Below are 22,500 nucleotides of genomic sequence, written 5' to 3'. Positions count from 1 at the left end.
AAAAGAAGATATTTTGAAGAATGTCGAAAACTATTCACTTCCATAGTAGGAGCATTCTTCGAAATATCTTATGACTCACAAAAGAAATTATGAAAACCGGTAACCATTGACTTCCATGGTGTTTGTTTTTCCCACTATGGAAGTCAATGGTTACAGATTTTGAGCATTCTTCAAAATATATTCTTGCTGCACAGCTTTTTTTTTTGTTTTTTTTTTTGGAGTTGACACTTTAACTTTTACTCTATCACTTGACTCGATTTACGGTGAATCAGATCAAAAAGCTGTGCAACAAGTTGCCATATAATTTTAAGTTGAGTCAAAAGAAGATATTTTGAAGAATGTTGAATACCTCAACATTCAATAGTCAATGGTTACAGGTTTTCATCATTCTTTAGCATTTTTCAAAATATCTTCATCTGTGTTTAACAGAAGAAAAAAACTCATAAATGTTTGGGAACCACTTGAAGGAGACTAAACAGTGAATAAAGTTTATTTTTTTGGGTGAACTGTTCCTTTAAGTACAATGTATTTAAATTTTGACACAAGTACATAGTAATTAAGGCCGCTTAATATAAAGTGGGACCAATGTTTTATTTCAGAAATCAAGAGAAGATCACTATACAGTCAACACTGATTGAGATGCACTGATTGAATGTACACTGTAAAAAGTTGACTCAACTTAAAAATAAGGGGCAATTTGCTGTACATCTTTTTGAGTTGACTGCATTTAAATTGAGTCAAGTGCAGAATTTGGATTAAGAGTCGAGTCAACTAAAAACAAAAAGCTGTGCAGCAAGTTGCCATACAATTTTAAGTTGAGTCAAGTTTAAGTTGAGCTCAGTGGTTAGCACTGTCGCCTCACCGCAAGAAGGTTGCTGGTTAGAGTCCCAGCTGGGTCAGTTGGCATTTTTGAGTTTGCATGTTCTCCCCTGTTGGTGTGGGTTTCCTCCGGGTGCTCCGGTTTCCCCCACAGTCCAAGCAAATGCGCTATAGGGAAATTGATGAATTAAACAGGCTGTAGTGTGTGAGTGCGTGGATGTGAGTGTGTATGGGTGTTTCCCAATACTGTGTTCCATCTGGAAGGGCATCCTCTGTGTAAAGCATATGCTGAAATAGTTGGCGGGTCATTCCACTGTGCAGACTCTGAAAGAGACTAAGCCGAAGGCAAATTAATGCATTATATATATGCCACTTAACTGTATTTCATTCATTCATTTTCTTTTCAGCTTAGTTCTTTATTAATCTGGGGTCGCCACAGCGGAATGAACCGACAACTATTCCAGCATCCATTTTACGTAGCGGATGCCCTTGCAGCAGCAACCCATCTATACACACTCATTCACATTCATACACTACGGACATATTTTAGCCCACCCAATTGACCTGTACCGCATGTGTTTGGACTGTGTGGAAAACCGGAGCACCCAGAGGAAACCCACACCAACACAGGGAGAACATGCAAACTCCACACAGAAACGCCAACTGACCCAGCGGAGGCTTGAACCAGCGACCTTCTTGCTGTGAGGTGACAGCACTACCTACTGCGCCACCGCATCGCCTTGAGTGTATTTAAAATGTTTTAATTTGAAATGAACAGTGCTGTTTTAAAGTATCATCCTGTTTTAATAATCTTTTGTCGTGCTTTAAATAATTACACTTATTTTGATGTGTTGACCGACAAAGCACTAAAGTGCATGACAATTATTCTAGCTATGTCGCTTTATTCAATTACATTTAATGTGGCACAGCATGAAGCGTAGACTGAAGCAGCTTTCTAGCCTGACTTTTTTTTTTTCCTTTTCTTAAAAAGCTCCAGAAGCCCTGATGTGAATGAGCAAATTATTCTGGAAGAGGAAATAAGGTGCCCTGACAGGAAAAGTAAATCACTTGCGGTAATAAATTCATGACCCAAAACTTCCTCCATTGCCTCCCTAATGTGGAATCGTTTTTCCCGGAGGCGCAAAAAAAAGCCTGTTTGATGCTGCGATAAAGATTGATGCGTATAAAAACTCAATTGCACGTGTTCGAGTCTTCACAGAGAGACAAACACCAAATTACTAAATGTTTCCTTTGAGCAAACGCAGCAATCTCATCTTAAAAAGCAAAACAAACCAGAGCTTTAGCAGCAGATTACTACTGTTTAAAAGCATCCAACAAACCTCCTTTGTGAAGGGCTCGGAGATATGAAGCTGAATGGAGGAGCTCGTTTTTGTGGCCCCTTTGAAAACTGAACTTTGCTCATCCGAACGGCCCCTGCAGCTGTTTTAATGAAGTGAACAGTGTTATCAGAGACAGAGAGAGAGGAAAGGATCAAGATGTCAATACTCCGACTCTCCCCGTAGCTTTTCCCACTGGATTAATCCTGAAAAAAAGTGAATCAAGGCACTGACATGTTTTAACACATTCCTAGCATGTTGCCTACATGTTTTAACACGTTGCTAGTAAACTGGTTTACATTTATAGTATGTTCTAGCATATTTCTAGCATGTTTTAGCTTGTTTGAATGGTTGTTAGTGTGTTTAAATGTTGCTAGCGGGTTTATAGAACTGTTAACTATTGCTACTGTTATGATTAGCATGTCTTTTTAGCTTGTTAAATGATGCTTTAATGTTTTGTCAAGTTGCTAATAAACAAAGTTACATTTATAGTATGTTTTAGCATGTTATCAGCATGTTTAATAGAGTTCTTAGTATGTTTATTAAATTGCAACCATTGTTAGCATGTCTTTCTAGCTTGTGAAATGATGCTTACATGTTTTATCAAGTTGCTAATAAACACGTTTACGTTGATAGTATGTTTTAACATTTTGTCAGCATGTTTTAGCATGTTATTAGCATGTTTTAAATGGTTGTTAGTGTGTTTAAATGTTGCTAGCGGGTTTATAGAATTGTTAACTATCGCTACTGTTATTAGCATGTCTTTTTAGCTTGTTAAATGATGGTTAAATGTTTTGTCAAGTTGCTAATAAACAATGTTACATTTATAGTATGTTTTAAGATTTTGTCAGCATGATTTAGCATGTTATTAGCATGTTTAATAGAGTTGATAGTATATTTATGGAATTGCTATCATTGTTAGCATGTATTTCTAGCTTGTAAAATGATGCTTACATGTTTAGTCAAGTTGCAAATAAACAAGTTTATATTGATAGTATGTTTGAACATGTTGCTAGCATGTTTTAGTGTGTTATTTGCTTGTTTTAAAGAGTTGTTATTATGTTTAAACGTTGCTAGCAGGTTTTTTTGAATTGCTACTATTGTTATTGTGTCTTTCTAGCTTGTTAAAAGATGCTTACATGTTTTGTCAAACAAGTTAACATTTGGGCGAATCAGTGGCACGGTAGGTAGTGCTGTCGCCTCACAGCAAGAAGGTAACTAGTTTGAGCCTCCGCTGGGTCGGTAGGCGTTTCTGTGTGGAGTTTGCATGTTCTCCCTGCGTTTGCGTGGGTTTTTTGTGGTTGCTAAAGTTTCCCCCACAGTCCAAAGACATGCGGTACAGGTAAATTGGGTAGGTTAAATTGTTCATCGTGTATGTATGTGTGCGAATGACTGTGTATGGGTTTCCCAGTGATGGGTTGCGGCTGGAAGGGCATCCACTGCATAAAACATATGCTAGATAAGTTAACGGTGAATTCCGCTGTAGCAACCCCATATTAAAAAGGGACTAAGCTGAAAAGAAAATTAATGAATGAAGTTAACATTTGTTCTATGTTTTAACATATTGTTAGCATGTTTTAGCATGTTATTATCATGTTTTAAAGAGTTGTTAGTATGTTTTAATGCTGCTAGCAAGTTTATGAAATTGCTATCATTGTTAGCATGTATTTCTAGCTTGTTACATGATGCTTAAGCTTTAGTGTTTTGTCATAAACAAGATTGCGTTAATAGTATGTTCTAACATACTGCTAACATGTTTATTGTGGTAATTCTAGCATGTTTAAATGAGTTGCATCAAAAATAAACAGCGACTGCATTATTATTGGCTCAAAAAGTTAAGAGATCTCTAATCTCTGAGTGTAGAATGTTTAATACATTGTTGGCATATTTCAAAACTGTTCACATTTGAGCATGTTTTAGCAAGTTGCTACCATGTTTTATCAGTGTTTTATCATGTTATTGCAATGTTTTTTTATGCTTACATGTTCTATCAAGTTGGTAATAAATAAGTTTGTTTATAGTATATTCCAACATACTTCTAGCATGTTTTAGCACATTATTAGCAAGTTTTAAAGAGTTGCTTGTATAATTTAAAGTTGCTCGTGGGTTTGTTGGATTAAAAACTTGTTACTATGTTTACAATGTTTTCACACATTGTTAATATACTATTATAATTGTTTCATACACCGATGGCATGTTTTAATGTTTCAAAAAGTTAATCTCCAGCTTGTTGCTAACATGGTTTACATGACGTGGTTGCCAAGCATGTTTTAACTTTTATTTTTAACTGCATAGTTTAAAATGTTAGCATGTATTTCTAGCATGTTACAACTTGTCGCCTGTATGTTTTAGAAATGTTTTAGCTTATGTTTAGCTTTAATCATTTTAATGAGTCGTTAGCATGTTTACAACGTTAACATGTTTGTAGACACTTTAACACACTGATTGCATGTTTGCATTCGAGCATGCTTCTAGCATGTTTTAGCAAGTAGCTACTATGTTTTTAAAGTATTCTGTCACAATATCAGAATGTTTAGCATAAACTATAAGCATTTTGACAAATTGCTAGCATATTTTAGCCATGTGCTATTGATTACAGCATGTTTAACATGTTAAAATATGTTTATGCAGCATTTTTATCTAACGATGAGCTTTAACAGCAGATAACAATGGTTTAACATCATCCAACAAATCTCTCTTGTTAATACCGCTGAGTGGAGAAACTCATTTTGCGGTCCTGCTGAAAACTGAACTTTGCTCATCCAAAGGGCCCTTGCAGCTGTTTTAATGAAGTGAGCAGTGTTATCACAGGCGTGGAGAAAGAGGAAAGGATCAAGCTCAATACTTGGCTGTCCTCGTAGCTTTTCCCACCTGATTAATCCTGAATAAAACTGGAAAATGAGAGTGGTGGAAGGAGTAAAAAAAAAACAATGTGCGTCCCTTTTGGACTTTTACTAATAAGCTGTCAACTACTCCAGACACTTTAAGGGCTGACTGGAGATTATTATTGTGAACATGAAACATCCTCGGAAGGAAATGTTAAACACTTGCATGAGTCCAAGCAACAACAATTCACAAGGCAATGATTCGGATGCTTTCTCAAGGCTCTGGCACGCTTTCAATGAACAGATTCTCCATAGACGCACAGGCCTGGGACGCCCGTCTCTACAATAACTGCATGCATGAACACTTTTACAATTAGAAAACCTGCTTGTACTAGCAAGAGAGTATGAATCTTCCCTCTGCAGCCTTTCAGCTGAAAAAAAGGAGCACTGAACTGTACTGAATATGCTCCCGTAATGGATTTTACAAGCTTAAAAGTATATTATAAATCGTGCCTGTAGTTATAACATTAATAAAATAAAAAGCAGCTAAAATCTGGTTAAAGAGAGAATGGCTATATTCTGAACACACAACATGTGCTAAAGCAAGCACAACATTTCTAGCATGTTGCTTACATGTTTTATTAATTTGAACATTAATAATATTTATTAATATAAACATGTTGATGTTTATATGTTCTAACATATCAGTAGCATGTTTTAATATATTATTATCTTGTTTTAATGAGTTACTGTCATGTTTTTAACATGTTTTAACACATTTCTAGCATGCTTCTTACACGTTTTATCAAGTTGCTAACAACCATGTTAATAGTTGAATGTTCTAGCATATCAGTAGCATGTTTTACCACAATATTATTTGTTTTAAAGAGTTTTTAGCATGCTTTAAAATTGCAAGCAGGTTTGTTGAATTGCTGCCATGTTTTAAAGCATTAATAGTATGTTTTAAACATGTTTTAACTTGTTTCTTGCATGTTTTAGTAAGTTCATAGCATCTTTAAAATGTTTAAATAAGCTGCTAATGTTTAACATGTTTCAACACATTTCTATCATGTCGCTTACATGTTTTGTCAAGTTGCTAACAAACATGTTAATGTTCTAGCATATCAGTAGCATGTTTAGCACATAATTATCTTGTTTTAAAGAGTTTCTAGCATGCTTTAACATTGCAAGCAGGTTTATTAAATTGCTGCCATGTTTTAAAGCTTCTATAATATGTCTTCTAATATGTTTTGACTAACTTCCTACATTTTTTTCCACATTATTATATGTTTTAAATAGTTTCTAGCATTTTAACGTTGTCAGCGGGTTTATTGAGTTGCTGCCATGTTTTAAAGCAATAATAGTATGTTTTTGAACATGTTTTAACTTATTTCTTGCATGTTTTAGCAAGGAAATAGCATATTTAAACGATTCAATAAGCCGCTAACATGCTTATGCTTTCAAATAATGTTAAAATGTTTTCTGAATTTTGTTTTAAATGTTTTTAACACCTTTCTGACATGTTTCAAAAGTGTTTTCACGTGTTTAGCATGCTTCTAGCATGTTTTGATAAGCTACAATCCTGCTTTAACACATTTTTAGCATGTTTTGGCATGTAACTGGAATGATTCAATGATTTAATAGTACATTTTGCTGGTAAATTTTTATTTTTGGCATATTATATTATTTACATGCTGATAGTATGTATTTTAGATGGTATGTATGTTACATGGTTGTAATACATTTATAATGTATTTTAGCATGTTGCTTGCATGTTTTTTAAACAAAAGCATGTTTTCATGAGTTTCTAACATGTTTTAATATGGTTTATATATAGTATTATATGTTTGACTTTTAAGTCTGACTTGAGTTTAGAGAGGAGGAGATAAAGGCAATCTGAAAAGAATAATACTATAATATAATAAGCAAATAAAATAATTAACAGTGTTTATTTTGCTAGCTCACATTGTTAATCTTAAGGTGAATAATTAATTTGTGCAAGTTAATACACTGAAAAATACTTGTTTGTTTTGGTAATCTTTAATCAAAGTCTCAAGATTTGCTTCTGTGTTTGAAGTGGCGGTCCTTATGTTGACATCTGAGGGTTTCCATAGCAACTGCATATTAATACCCTCTCTTACCAGTTGTTATATAAGGAAATGACATGCAAAAGAAAGCCCCGTCCCCTACTTATTATTCGATTTCAGTTGGAAATGCATCAACATACTGAAATAAGTCTCAGCAACTTCCAGTTCACGTTGACATTAAGTTTAATAGCTAATAAGCATACATCTCTCAAGCCAGTAAAATGATCTGCAGTTACAAGTAATGCTGACTCGTTATCAGCTTGATATCATAGTGATTTGATAAACCAAGAATTGAAGAAAAAAGACCTAACATGTAATTCTAGTAATTCAGTTCAGTATTACCTCGAACCTTCCAAAGTACACATCTCAGTGTGATTTTAGCTAAAATAACATCATTACCTGTGAGAATGCAGCGGGAGAGATCTGAGAAGTGTTTTTCTGAGTCCGAGGAGGATATAGCGAATACTGATATAACAAAAGAAGAGAATCAGCGCCAAAAATAGTTTTCTCATTTCAGAATACAGTCAGCTTTAAAGGCGCTTGCGGCCGTGTAATATGAAAGCTCAAGCAGAGGTGACAGCTTCAAGTATCTCGCAGCAGAGAGAAGGGAGGGAACGGAGAATTAAAGAAGACTGCTGTAATGTGTCTGAAATGTAGGTTTAGACGTCATAAATCAGCTGATCTGTGAATGACAGCTTCTGTTGGGTCATTATGCTTCATACTTTTTAAATGCAGGAACATCTATGAATAAACCCAGTCACATGTTTTATCGAATTGTTAATATCTGTAGCATATTTTAGCATGTTTTAGCATATTATTATCTTGTTTAATGAGTTTACATTATGTTTTAACATTGCTAGCATGTTTGCTGAATTTGCTGCCATGTTTTAAAGCATTGACAGTATGTCTTATAACATTTTTTACTTTGTTTATTGCATGTTTTAATACAATATTATCTTTTTTTAAATTAATTTCTAGCATGTTTTAATGTTGCTAGCATGTGGTAAAGCCCTGATTGTATGTCTTCTAACATGTTTCAACTTGCTGCTTTCATGTTTTAGTAAATTATTATCCTGTTTTTAAGAGTATCTAGCATGTTTTGTTGTTCCTGGCATGTTTTAAAGCATTGTTTTTATCTTCTTGCATGTTTCGACTTGTTTTTTACATGTTTTAGCACATTATTATCTGTTTTAAAGAGTTTTAGCATATTTTAACGCTGCTAGCAGGTTTATTAAAATGCTGCCATGTTTTAAAGCATTGAGAGTATGTCTTCTTACATGTTTCAACCTGTTTCTTGCATGTTTTAGCACATTATTATCATGGTTTTTAACGAGTTTCTAGCATGTTTTAATGTTCGTAGCATGTTTTAAAGCATTGATTGCATGTCTTATAACATGTTTCAACTTGTTTCTTGCATGTTTTAGCATATCAGTGTTGTTTTAAAGAGATTCTAGCATGTTTTATTGTTGCTAGCATGTTTTAAAGCATTGATTTTATGTCATCTAGCATGTATCAACATCTTGCTAGCATGTTTTAGCACAATATTATCTCGTTTTAAAAATTTTGTTATGTTTTAACATTACTAGCATGTTTATTGATTTGCTGCCATGTTTTAAAGCATTGATAGTATGCCTTCTAACATTTTAAATTGTTTCTTACATGTTTACCACATTACTATCTTGTTTTAAAGAGTTTATAGCATGTTTTATTGTTGCTAGAATGTTTTAAAGCATTTTTATTATGTTTTAATGTTGCCAGCATGTTTATTGAAATGCTGCCATGTTTTAAAGCATTGATATGAAGTCTTCTAACATGTTTCAACTTGTTTCTTGCTTGTTTTAGCACAACATTATCTTGTTTTAAAGAGTGTCTGACATGTTTTAACGTTGCTAGCATGTTTATCAAATTGCTGCCATGTTTTAAAGATTTGATTGTATGTCTTCTAGCATGTTTCAACTGGTTTCTTGCATGTTTTTACATGTTGTTTTAAAGAGTTTCTAGCATGTTTCATGGTTTTAAAGCATTGATTTTATTCTAACATGTTTAAACTTGTTTTTGGACATTTTTTAGCACAGTATTATCTTGTTTTAGAGTTTCTATCATATTTTACTGTTGCTAGCATGATTTAAAGCATTGATAGTATGACGTCTAACATATTTCAACTTGTTTCTTGCATGTTTTAGCTTAATATTATATTGTTTTACAGAGTGCCTAACCTGTTTTAATGTTGCTGGCATGGTTATTCAATTGCTGCCATGTTTTAAAGCTATGATTGTATGTCTTCTAACATGTTTTAACTTGTTTCTTGCATGTTTTAGCACATTATTGTTGTTTTAAACAGTTTCTAGCATGTTTTATTATTGCTGGCATGTTTTTTAAAGCATAGATTTTATGTATTATAACATGTTTCAACCTGTTGCTTGCATGTTTTAGTACAATAATGTCTTGTTTTAAAGAGTTTTAGCATGTTTAAACGTTTTAAAGCTTGTTTCTTGCATGTTTTAGCACATTATTACCTTGTTTTGAAACATTTTGGGCACATTTTAACATTTATAGCAGGTTTATTGAATTTCTGGTATGTTTTGAAGCATTTTGTCACAATACTTTTTAAATGCTGGCATTTAAAAATATGTTAGAAACATGTTAGAAGACGTGTCTGTCGGTCAGTTTAATAAAATGCTGCCATGTTTTAAAGCATTGAGAGTATGTCTGCTAAAATGTTTTAACCTGTTTCTTGCATATTTTAGCACATTATTATTATGTTTTAATGGGTTTTTAGCCTGTTTTGATGTTGGTGGCATGTTTTAAAGCATTATATGCATGTCTTCAACCTGTTTCTTGCATGTTTTAGCACATTAAAGTTGTTTTCAAGAGATTCTAGCATGTTTTATTGTTGCTAGCATGTTTTAAAGCATTTATTTTATGTCTTCTAACATGTCCTCTAACATAATACTTTTTAAATGCTGGCACCAGTTTAAATAAAACCATTCGCTTACATGTTTTATCAAGTTGCTAACAAACATGTTAATGTTTGTAGTATGTTCTAGCATATGGCTAGCATGTTTTAACATTAGTACTACAGTATGCTGAAGCATTCATTAACAAAGAGTTGTTAATATATTATATAAAGTATAATACACTTCACTATATCATGGTTAAAAATCACAGTAGTATTAACAAGAAATTACTACAGTACTTTTTCATGGGGGATTATCAGTTTTTGGACTCTCATCTCTCCGTCTCATGCTCACACACACATTACAGCACATTCATCTAATGCATGGAGATCTGTGTGTGTGTCTGAGAGGTGATGAATGAGCCCCGTCTCACGCCTTACAGCTTCAAATCGATGCGTTAGCGCCCATGTCACACATACGTGGCATTTAACACTGACTTTAACAATCTTTAGTGGCTGCCAAGAGCTGTGAGTGTCTGACCTGCAGGAATAACTCAGCCCCGTCATCCAGTCATTCACACACACAGACCGACAGACACAGCATTTAAAGCACGGCAAAACTACATCTGTAAATCAGCTTCAACATTACAGCAGTCAGAGCTGTTGATCCCGAGACGCTCAGGTCAGTGTGTGAAGGAATTGCAGTAAAAATATATATTATACCTTCAGATTTATGCTTGGTCCGAGGTGCATTATTAGACATATGGAAATCTGATTTGTCATGTATGAACTTTCATTTATTTCCCTTCGGCTTGGTCCCTTTATTCATCAGGGGTTGCCACAGCGGAATGAACTGCCAACTATTTCAGCATATGTTATACACAGCGGATGCCCTTTCAGCCGCAACCCAGTACTGGGAAACAACCATACACACTCATTCACACACACACTCATACACTACGACCAATTTAGTTCATCAGTTCCCCTATAGCGCATGTGTTTGGACTGTGGGGGAAACCGGAGCACCCGGAGATAACCCACTCCAACACGGGGAGAACATGCAAACTCCACACAGAAACACCAACTGACCCAGCCAGGACTCGACCCAGCGACCTTCTTGCTGTGAGGCAACAGTGCTATCCACTGACCCCCCATGCCACCTAATTTATAATAATAATAATAATAATAATGACTAAAATGCTGATGGTATATGGTAAATGACTCTGTAACTCCAACTCTGTAGGCTGAGATGAATATGTTTAAGTATTTCTATAAAAAGCTATATTAGACTTTCAGATATGCTCTCTTGAAGCTGCAGGCGCATTGTTAATTGTGACCTAATTTTCTTCATATTATGTAAATGATCAACAGGAAAGCTGATAGGATGGAGATAAGAGGAAAAAACTAAAGTCAGTCATTTTATTCAAATTACAAGCCGTATTAAAACCATATGGCATGCAGCGTGTGCGTGTGTGTGTGTGCGTGCGTGCGTGTGTATTGAAAGTGATTTTATACCCATAGAAATCAAATTTTATTAAATCCCTCGAAATTTATTCACTCATTTTCTTCGACCTAGTCCCATATTCATCAGAGGTTTCCACAGCGGAATGAACCGCCAACTTATCCAGCATACGTTTTATGCAGTGGATGCCCTTTTAGTCGCAATCCAACACTTGGAAACACCCATACACATTATCGGATTCACACACACACACACACACACACACACACTCATACACTACAGCCAATTTAGTTTATTAATTTCCCTATAGTGCATGTGTTTGGACTGTGCAGGAAACCGAAGCACCCGGAGGAAACCCAAGCCAACACGGGGAGAACATGCAAACTCCACACAGAAATGCCAACTAACTCAGCCTGGACTCGAACCAGCGACCTTCTTGCTGTGAGGTGACGGTGCTAACCACTGACCCACCGTGCCGCCCCTCCCTCAAAATTACCATCTATTTTTGAGTAAATTATAAGTAAATAATAAATAATACATTCATCCATTCATTTTTGAGGTTTTATTTTATAGTTTTAGTCACTTTATGATAAATAAAAACACCTTTTTTACTGTCCGCATAAACCAACACTGCTTTCCTCACGTTATCTTTGATCTTGTTTCTAGTCCACATATGTATATGTGTGTATATATATATACGTGTGTGTGTGTGTGTGTGTGTGTGTGTGTGTGTATATATATATATATATATATATATATATATATATATATATATATATATATATATATATATATATATATGTATATATATATATATATATATATATATATATATACATATGACATACTGCACCTTTAATTTTGGCATATTATTTCTTAAAACAAAACATATATACTGTGCTTGTCTAGAAAATGCCTCTTGATTTAAAACAATATATATTTGGATTAGACACAAGACAAAAACTCTGAGAAAGAGAAGCATTTTTTAGTGCACTGTATTAAAACTGCAGCTGTTCCAGCAATGTACAAATAAAAGTTGAGAATCGCAGAGGGCGAATCAAGCCGACGTTTGCCATAAATGTTTATTTTAAAGCGTGTCTGAAGAATAGACGTTAATCTCCTGTTGAACTACAGATGCTGTTATTCATTCTGAAGAGTCTCAGTGGGGTTTGCAGTTTGTTTTAATAGAGCCGTGTGTTTCCCACATCAGCTTGTTTGTCTGACTCGCTGCGTGTTTATATTTCAATTAGAGGAAGAAACAAATATGAGGAAACACCTGGAATATTTCACAGTTAATTGCCAGTTTAGTGAAGCACTTTGGGGCATGACAAAAAAAAAGAGAACAAAAAGTTGAGGAGTTGTTTAAAAAAAGGTTAATTGTGTTAATTTGTAATTAATCTGTCTTTATTTTTTAACATTTAAGAAGTCTTGATTCTTCTGCAGTCTAAATATTAAACTGTTCTGTTCTAAAACTGTAATATAAACATGTCGGAAAATGCAGCTTTTTTGTTGGTATTTTTCCAGTTGTGAAATTGATGGAAACGAAGCTCTAAATGAATGTTTTTTGGGAGTTTATATATATATATATATATATATATATATATATATATATATATATATATATATATATATATATATATATATATATATATATATATATATATATATATATATATATATATATATATATTTTTTTTTTTTTTTTTTAAATATAAAAAATTATATATTGGAAAATATATAATATTAATATTATTATATATAATATTATTATATATTATTATATATAATTTTATAATAATAATATTATATATTATTATATATAATATTATATATATTATTATATATATTGGAAATTATTATTATTATTATATTTTTATTTTTATTTTTTATTATTTTTTTGCTTACCTGTCTCTAATCTTTTAATTGAATTTAATTCGTCTATTTTTAAGTGTTCATAATTTTTGACTCTTCTGAAGTCAAGGCTACCGTTTTGGCTAAAACTTAATATGAACATAAGGACCTCTCACAAACCTCTAAAATGAAATAGATGCTTTATAATAATATTATATTACAATATTACATATTATTATTTCAATAGTCAGTAGTGAAGCTAAATCTGGAGCTAATTTAAATATAACTTACAAGAATAGTCCAATAATTAGCAGCTGAAATGAATATGTTTGGGAAAAATATTGAATACAAACATTAAAAAGAGCAAAAATCAAGAGAAACTAAAAATATATGAAGATTTGTAATTTGGTTTGGCAATATTTTACATGACTTTAAATGTATTATCTTTCTATTTCTAAAGATGTTCTGTGACTGAAATATAATTTTAATAAATATATCTGTTTAATAAATCTGTTTTGTTAAATGCATCACCTTTTTTTCACTGAGAAATGAAGGAAAATATTCATTTTCAAAATAGGGTGTTCTTATTTATGCTGAGCACTGTACATATTACCTAAATAATTACAATTATAATACCGGCTAAGTACATATATAAATAAATAAATGTATATATACATTTACAAAAAATGTATGTATGTATATATATATATAAATATAAATATATATATATATATATATATATATATATATATATATATATATATATATATATATATATATATATATATATATATATAGGAAAATCTTAATTTATTATTATTATTATTTATGTGTTTTGTTGTTTTTTATTATTTCGGTAAAATTAAATATTTCTATTTTTATTAAAAATATTTATTTTTTGTGTTTTAATTTTAGCTAACGACTAAATAATAAATATGATGGTGAATTTGCTGTGATAAAAAAGACATCAATAGCTATAACAAAGGCTTTTTTTTAATTGCATTAAACTGGTTGAAATGTGATCTTAAAGGACAGTGTGTCAGACAATATTTTGGCATAAAAAAAAAAGTCAGAATGAATCAACATTCCATGATTTTATCAGCATCAGCATGCTTTTTAATGAATAAGAAATGTCTGCCGTAATAACCGCTAAACAGCAACATGTGTGGAGCCGCAGTTATTTAATAAAGGAGAAATAGATTTTCCAGCGCAACAGAACGTTTAGAACACTGAAGTCAGTGCAAGCGGAATGCGGCAGAACAGTGACATCATCATTCAAAACATGCAGGAAAACCGGCGGGAAATCTGAAATCTGCTGCAGGTTTGTGCAGTTGTGTGTGTGCGTAAAGGCAGCGACCCGAGCGCCTCTTTCCAGTTGGCCTGGGCAATTTAAGAGCGTCCCCTGGGCCTGCGGCTTAAATAAAAGCAGCAGGTTGGGGTTATTGGGGCTGAATGTTCCCTGTTTTCAGAGGAGCGTGACAGAAAAATATTACCGCTTAATGTTACGTCTACATGACAGCTTTGCCTGCTCTACTAACAAAAGCACAGTTAACCGAGACCTGATTCCAAAAAAATGGTATCGATGCATCTTTATTTTACACATACGGATTAAAAAAAAATGTCCCCCACAAGGTCGTTTGGTTAATGCAACATAAGGAATACAGGGTACAAACACACACACACACACACACACACACACACACACACACACACACACACACACACACACACACACATATATGCAGAAATAAAAACTGCTAGAATATAAAATATTGGTCTAGAAGCATGAATGGATAAATGGAGTGTACATGTTAAGCGGTTCAAGGTGAATTACAGTAATTGAAAGGGAAACAGGAGAAAAGCTGGAGCAATTTCAATTAAACATGGCCTTGGAACACTGTAAAGTGTGCAATAAAACACAGGTACACCTCAAAGAGGGCAAGAGAGAGATGTTCAATTTGTGCCTCAATACACACATGAAGAGAAGTCACATATGAGAATCTATGGGGATGGCAGACACACACACACACACACACACTAGGATAAGTCAGAAAACAGAATCTATAGGGATAGCAGAAACACAAGCATGCACACACACACACACACACAGCTGGATTGTCTGGCTCGTTCAGTTCTCTGCATTGTCTGTCAGTTCATTGTGTTTTTCAGTGTCAATTTAGAGCACAATTCCACTCAGAATCATCAGGAGCCAATAAAAAGCCTCAGTGTCGTCATAAACACACAAGCACACTCTCTCAGTGCAGTGTCATGGGGAAAATACACAATCAGCACAAACACTACAAGCCACCATGCGCCTCATATTGTTTAATATAGTCAATTAGTGGCGACAATTAACCCTGACATGCCAAATCATTCACTCTTTCATTTTCCTTAAGCTTAGTCCCTTTTTTCATCAGGGATCGCCACAGTGGAATGAACCGCCAACTATTCTGACATATGTTTTGTGCAGCGGATGCCCATCCAGCTGCAATCCAGTACTGGGAAACACCCATATACACTCATTAACACACACACATACACTACGCCCAATTTAGTCCATCCAATTCACCTACAGAACACATGTTTGGACTGTGGGGGAAACCGGAGCACCCGGAGGAAACCCACACCAACAAGGGGAGAACATGCAAACTCCACACAGAAACACCAACTGACCCAGCTGGGACTCGAACCAGTGACCTTCTTGGGGCGACAGTCAAATTCTTTGAAATGGAAATCAAATTAAATTGATCTATTTATTTGGTTAATGATGGAAATTTCAGAAATGCACAACCACGGATTTTGCAATGCATGCCCATCTGCAGTGTTGGGTCAAAAAAAGAGTTATATCAGGGTTCAACGCTAAGGATTTTTTTCTACTGGCCTGATCGGACCAGTGGTTCGGATTTTTACTTGCCCTGCCAATATTTTTACTGGCCCTACCAAAAAAAAAAAAGTTAATAGCTATTTCTTAGCCACAGATAAAAAATAAAAAAAAGTGTCAAAATGTTTGTAAATCTAGAATTCAATTATAAGAAAAAAATGTTAATAAATGTATAATGAGCAAAATTCAAAGTTTTATGCAAACAAAATTAGCAAAATGTGCAGGTTTTTTATTGCAAAACAAAAGATGGCTGTCCTGCCAAACTGACAAGTCAAACATCACTTCATTTTTTTTGATCGTGGTATACTCTAGTAAATGTCTGCTTTCAAGACAGTTGAAACAAATGTTTTCCTTTAGCATCATCACTTGATGTTGCCGCCATGTTGCTGTCTCTTCGCTGTACTGGTTGTTACGAAAAAAAATAACATGCTCACAACATCCAATCAGATAAGAGGAACCGAGAAGGTAGCATTTGAAGGCTTAACAACACAAACGGTTTCTCGATTCTGACTGTACGCAATTGACAAATAGTTACAGGCAACTTTAGTGACAGCGCATCAGTGGCCCAATCGGGCCAGTAACGATCCTGTCTACTGTCCCGAGCATCTCACACGCTGGCCCCGGGCCATCGGGCATTCCTTATTGTTGAGCCATGTATATATTACTTTATATTATATTTATATTTATATTATATTATTATCTTAAGCCTATCTTAATCTTAATATTAAATAAATAATTTTAAAAAATGCAAAAAAGCACAACACATACTTTCACATTACCTTCCTTAAAGGGATAGTGTAACCTGTAATCACTATATTTACTCCCTCAAGTGGCTATAAACCTTATTAAATAATAATCGTTTCCTTTTTCTGTTGAACACGAAAGAAGATATTTTGAAAAATGTATGAAACCTGTAACCATTGGCTTTCATAGTTGGAAAAACAAATACTATGGAAGTCAATGTTTTTTTTTTTTTCTTTTTGTGTTAAAAAGAATAAAAAAATAAATGTAAACACATTTGTATCAAGGGAAAGGACAGTAAATGATCACAGAATTAAATTTTTTGAGTGAACTATCTCTTTACAAATAACCAAGTACTTACTAAGTAAGTCAAAAGCACCTTAGATTGTATTATTCATTTTCCCTCGGCTTAGTCTTTTTAACCATCAGGGGTGGCCACAGTGGAATGAACCGCCAACTATTGCAGCATATGTTTTACACAGCGGATGCCCTTCCAGCTGCAACCCAGTACTGGGAAACACCCATACACACTCATTCATACACAAACAATATGGTAAATTTAGTTCATCAGTTCCCCTATAGCGCATGTGCTTGTAATGTGGGGGACACCGGAGAACATGCAAAACGAGGAGAACATGCAAACTCCACACAGAAATGCTTACTGACCCAACCGGGACTTGAACCAGCGACCTTCTTACCATGAGGACACAGTGCTAACCATTTAGCTACCGTGTTGGCGGCGCAGTGGCTGGATCAGTTGGCGTTTCTGTGTAGAGTTGGCATGTTCTCCCTAAATTCGCATGGGTTTCCTCCGGGTGCTCCCCCACAGTCCAAGCACATGCGGTACAGGTGAATTGGGTAGGCTATATAGTGAGTGTGAATGAGTGTGTATAGATGTTTCCCAGAGATGGGTTGCAGCTGGAGGGGCATCCGCTGCATAAAACATATGCTGGATAAGTTGGCGGTTCATTCCGCTGTGGCGAGTCCAGAATAATAAAGGGACTAAGCCGAAAAGAAAATGAATGATTGAATATAATCACGCTGCTGAGAGTTTATTTGTTATTGTCCTCTCTCCTGATTGCCTAACCTTCACGAACTGGACTAGTTTGGTGCGATTGTTAATCTTCGCCAAATTGTTGAGTGCCGAACAATATCTTTGAAATGTAAATGCTGGTAAATTTATGAGAAGTAAAGATCTGCACGGACAGGAGAGTCAGATTTGTTTCAAACCCAGTACAGAGTTCCTCATGTTGACCAGCGCATATTCAGTTCCAGAAGGCAGGCGGTGTAATTATTCAGTCTTATAAGATCCATATGTGACCTCGTTCAAAGGCAATATTGCATGTGTCCCTCAGGGAAAAGACAATCCCACAAAAGTCTAAATCCATGAAGAACATTAAATTTGATAGAAGAAAAATAATAAATAATAACATTTGTGGTTTTTTTATGTTAAAGTATTTTTATGAACTTTGCAGCACACCAGCAGAAACTCTTGTGTCCTGCGCAACTAAATCAGAAACTTTCATTCATTCATTTTCTTGTCGGCTTAGTCCCTTTATTAATCTGGGGTCGCCACAGCGGAATGAACCGCCAACTTATCCAGCCCTTCCAGCCGCAACTCATCTCTGGGAAACATCCACACACACATTCACACACACACTCATACACTACGGACAATTTAGCCTACCCAATTCACCTGTACCGCATGTGTTTGGACTGTGGGGGAAACCGGAGCACGCGAAGGAAACCCATGCGAAGGCAGGGAGAACATGCAAACTCCACATAGAAACGCCAACTGAGACTTGGCTCGAACCAGCGGCCTTCTTGCTGTGAGGCGACAGCACTACCTACTGCGCCACTGCCTCGCCCTCGACTGAACTAAATGTTTTTTTTTTGTCTTGGTCACACTGTTTGGAGGGCCAGAACAAATTGCCTCGGAGGCCGGGTTCGGCCTGCGGGCCGCCAATTGAATAGGCCTGCTCTAGGGGCTTATTTTACATCTTGCAAAAATAGGCATAATAGGTCCCCTTTAAAGTTAAACGAGGCTTTTGTTTAAACAAGCTAGAGAATCTTGTGTTTACTTTTTAAAACAACATTACTTTGCTTACTCCATTGGCAGATTATTTAGCTTGTTTTAAGAAAAAAACTCACTTAATGTTGATTATTACTTCGGAAAACAAGACCATATTTTTTTTGCGTGTCTAGAAAATGCAACTCAGATTCATAGGAAAATGTTCCCTGGGCTACATTTTAAGAACCGGAAAAAAAATATGCGCATATGACTGCATTTTATTTGTGAAAATGAACGTTACGGGCGGTACCAATGGCTGTTTACCTCTATGTGGAGTGCATTTTCATGATGGAAATGTAAATTGTGAGACTTGGGATGCATATTGGAATGGGTCTGGTGAAGAACAGTTCCAGATAAACAGATAAAACGAAACCCAAAAAGCAACGTGAGGTCACGGTAGAAGCATGTAGCCTGCAATGGCTTTTCTGTTCTATCGTTTTTTGTTGGTTTGTTTTTCAATACACTATGAATTGGGTTTAGGGAAGGGGGTGTGTAGGAAAGTCATTATCAAGTCATATATCATGCAGAAGCTCACGGATGTACACAAGAAACATGTTAATATTCCAGAAATGCACACAGCGCCCACTGGCGGATTTACAAGAAAAGGCACGTATGAGAAAACATGCCATAGTAACGTGTTTGAAATTGTCAAAAACGTGCACGGTGCCCTCTGGTGGATGTGTGAAAACAACACCTACAAGACAGCGTAGTCCAGGGTACATATTTGTCGATTCTCAAAAATGTAGCCCTGAACATGTTTCCAATGAGAAAACGCTTCTTGATTTAAGACATTTTAAATATTTGGACTAAAAAAAAACAAGACAAAAACCCAAGGAAGAAGTGCTTATTTTTTTGCAGTCTTTCAGTGGTTTTAAGCCGTTTGTTGAGCAGAACCTGATTGAGTCCGATCAGACCGCTGACTTTTCTGAGCCTCTCCTTCATCCGTCCCAGCATGAGTCCTGAAAGCAGGGCCAGATCTGTGCGCTTGGGTATTCAGCAGGGCTCGGGCCGGAGATGAAGTGTTGATAAAACACAGTTTGACCCAAATCTCAGTTGAAAGGGCTCGTCATGTCTAATAGCACAGGATAGCACACGACTAAGCTGAAATAGAAATGCTTTGGGTATAATTTATTAGTTGTAACATAATTAAGCAAATATATTAATATTAATAGTTTAATCAAAATAATTGAATAATAATATAATTTTATTGGAATAATTAAGACATAATGACGGTTCTAATAACAGATGGAATAATTTAATTAAATTGAATAAAATCTAACAACTGGAATTATAATATATCTTAATTTAATTTGATTAATTATATTCTAATTACCGAAAATACAATTTATTAAGTTTAATTGCATTCTAATTCCCTGAAATAGGATTGAATTAAACTGGTTAGAATCAAGTTACCGGATTTCTAAAAATACACTAAAAAGGGGCGGGGTATACAGCCAAAGTCCTGCCTTTTAAGAGGGCGTGGCATTGATCAATCAAATTTTGACAGATGATGCATCATAAACTCTCTCTTGTGCACTTTGATATTCAGCAGCGCTCGGGCCGGACATGAAGTGTTGATAAACACAGTTTAACCGATATCTCAGATGAAAGGGCTCGTCATGTCCAAAAACACAGAATAATATAAAACAGAACTATAAATGCTTAATAGTTTATTAATTATGGGATAATATAACATAACCATATATTTATATTAATAGTTTTATCAAAGTAATATAATTATAATAATATACATTTTATTAAAATCATTAAAATATAACGACGGTTCTGATAACAGAAGGAATATTTAAATTTTATTGATTAGAATCTAATTACTGGAATTATAATATATAATTTATTTAATTCGATTAATTATATTCTAATTACCAAAAATATAATTTAATTAGTTTGATTACATTCTAATTATCCCAAATAGGATTTCATTAAACTGGTTAGAATCATATTTTTTAAGAACTTTTTAAAGAACTTCTGTCTGGACTACACAGTTGACATGACAGCACAATTTTTCCCTGTGTGCATAAAGAGTTTGGGTGTCATCTTGGATAGCACACTATCATTTGAAGGTCACATCAATAATATTACACGTACTGCATATTTCCACCAGCGTAATATCACTCATCTCCACCCTTCTCTCACAACCAAGTACAGCAATTCTTATCCACGCATTAGTTACTTCACGTCTTGACTACTTATATGCACTTCTTTCTGGACTTCCTTCCAAACTTCTCCATAAACTCCAACTGGTACAGAACCATGCAGCTCGTGTCATCTCTAGGACCCCATCTCACGAGCACGTCACACCACTCCTCTATCAGCTCCACTGGCTTCCAGTAAAGTATTGTACTGATTTTAAAATTGTGTTTTAACTTGTTTGGTCAATGATTGTTTTTTAGTAATGTTTAATTTGTTTTAGCATGTCTGCTGATGCTTATTGTAAGGTGACCTTGGGTGTCTAGAAAGGCGCCATTTTCAAATAAAATGACTTGTTATTATTATTATTATATTACCGGATTTATAACTATACACATAAAGGGGCGGGGCATACACCCAAAGCCCCACCTTAAAGAGGGCGTGGCATTCATCAATCAAATTTTGACAGATGATGCATCATAAACTCTCTCTTGTGCTCTTTAGTATTCAGCAGCGCTCGGGCCGGACATGAAGTGTTGATAAACACAGTTTGACCCAAATCTCAGTTGAAAGGGCTCGTCATGTCCAATAACCGGCGCCTCCCATTGCGGGCAGAAAAGTTCAGCCTTCTGAAATCGATCATCACATTTCTTTTTTCTTTTTTTTCACTCCAAATTTTTGCAGGAGATCAAAGCTCTGGCAGATCACAAATGATTGCCTCCAGATTTTTCTTTTGTCTCTATGTTATTTTTGCTGTTTTTTTTTTGTCCATCTGTGAAAACGGTGCACAGTGCAGCCATTTAATTTGTGTTTATCCTTTCTTCTTCCTTTTTTTTTTTGCATGCATGCTTTTGGGGCAGATAATTGAATCTCTCGTCTCCGGCTGATGGATTTCCAGCACAAAAAGTTTGTTAGCAATCTGACCTGCCTCAGATCTGCGGCTCATCTGATCTGCGTCAATCTACATTCAGCTTCGTTCTTCCATTACTCGCAGGTTGTTTCATCCCTGCTCGTCTGTCATCGCTTGCGCTTTCAGCTTTCGCTTGGATGCCTGGGACGGCTGTCCAATTTTACGGCTGGCTACTCTTCTGCTGTTTGCGTCGGACGCTTTTCTAAACGCTTCTTCAGATGGGCTTTTGGCGCCTGAGTGGAAATGAGAGATGTTTCTGCCGTTTTTCAGGGGGTTTTAAGCTTGTTTGTGTGAGAAACCACAGCAGCAGATAAGACTTAATCACTTATCAGGATGCAGATCTAATCAAATACGCTCATTATCATTTAATCAATCAATCAATCAATCAATCAATCAGTCAGTCAGTCAGTCAGTCAGTCAGTCAGTCAGTCTGTCTGTCTGTTTACTTTTGTATTTATGAATTTATTTGTGT

General features: G+C 35.0%; 1 protein-coding gene and 1 long non-coding RNA gene across 52 annotated transcripts in view; one reads left to right on the top strand and one right to left on the bottom strand.

Annotated features, from left to right (window-relative positions):
• The window catches only part of LOC141375216 (uncharacterized), a 12,184-nt gene extending 6,092 nt beyond the window's left edge, over nucleotides 1–6,092 (top strand). The window contains exons 3-5 of one of the 2 annotated variants that reach the window (XR_015496613.1): nucleotides 1,811–3,323; nucleotides 3,694–3,918; nucleotides 5,939–6,092. This is a non-coding gene — a long non-coding RNA (uncharacterized LOC141375216). Of the gene's footprint in view, nucleotides 1–1,810; nucleotides 3,332–3,693; nucleotides 5,855–5,938 lie in introns of those variants that run through there. The other variant, XR_015496612.1, reaches the window with a different exon arrangement.
• LOC101882941 (adhesion G protein-coupled receptor L3) overlaps nucleotides 1–22,500 on the bottom strand; it is a 404,469-nt gene that overhangs the window by 317,023 nt on the left and 64,946 nt on the right. The gene's annotated exons all lie outside the window — the stretch shown is intronic.

This window comes from Danio rerio, chromosome 7, assembly GCF_052040795.2.
Source record: "Danio rerio strain M-AB ecotype USA chromosome 7, GRCz13ab, whole genome shotgun sequence".
In the NCBI taxonomy this organism is placed as follows: Eukaryota; Metazoa; Chordata; class Actinopteri; order Cypriniformes; family Danionidae; genus Danio; species Danio rerio.
Note: the sequence above shows the minus strand (reverse complement) of the source record. Positions and strands in the feature narration are given on the sequence as shown.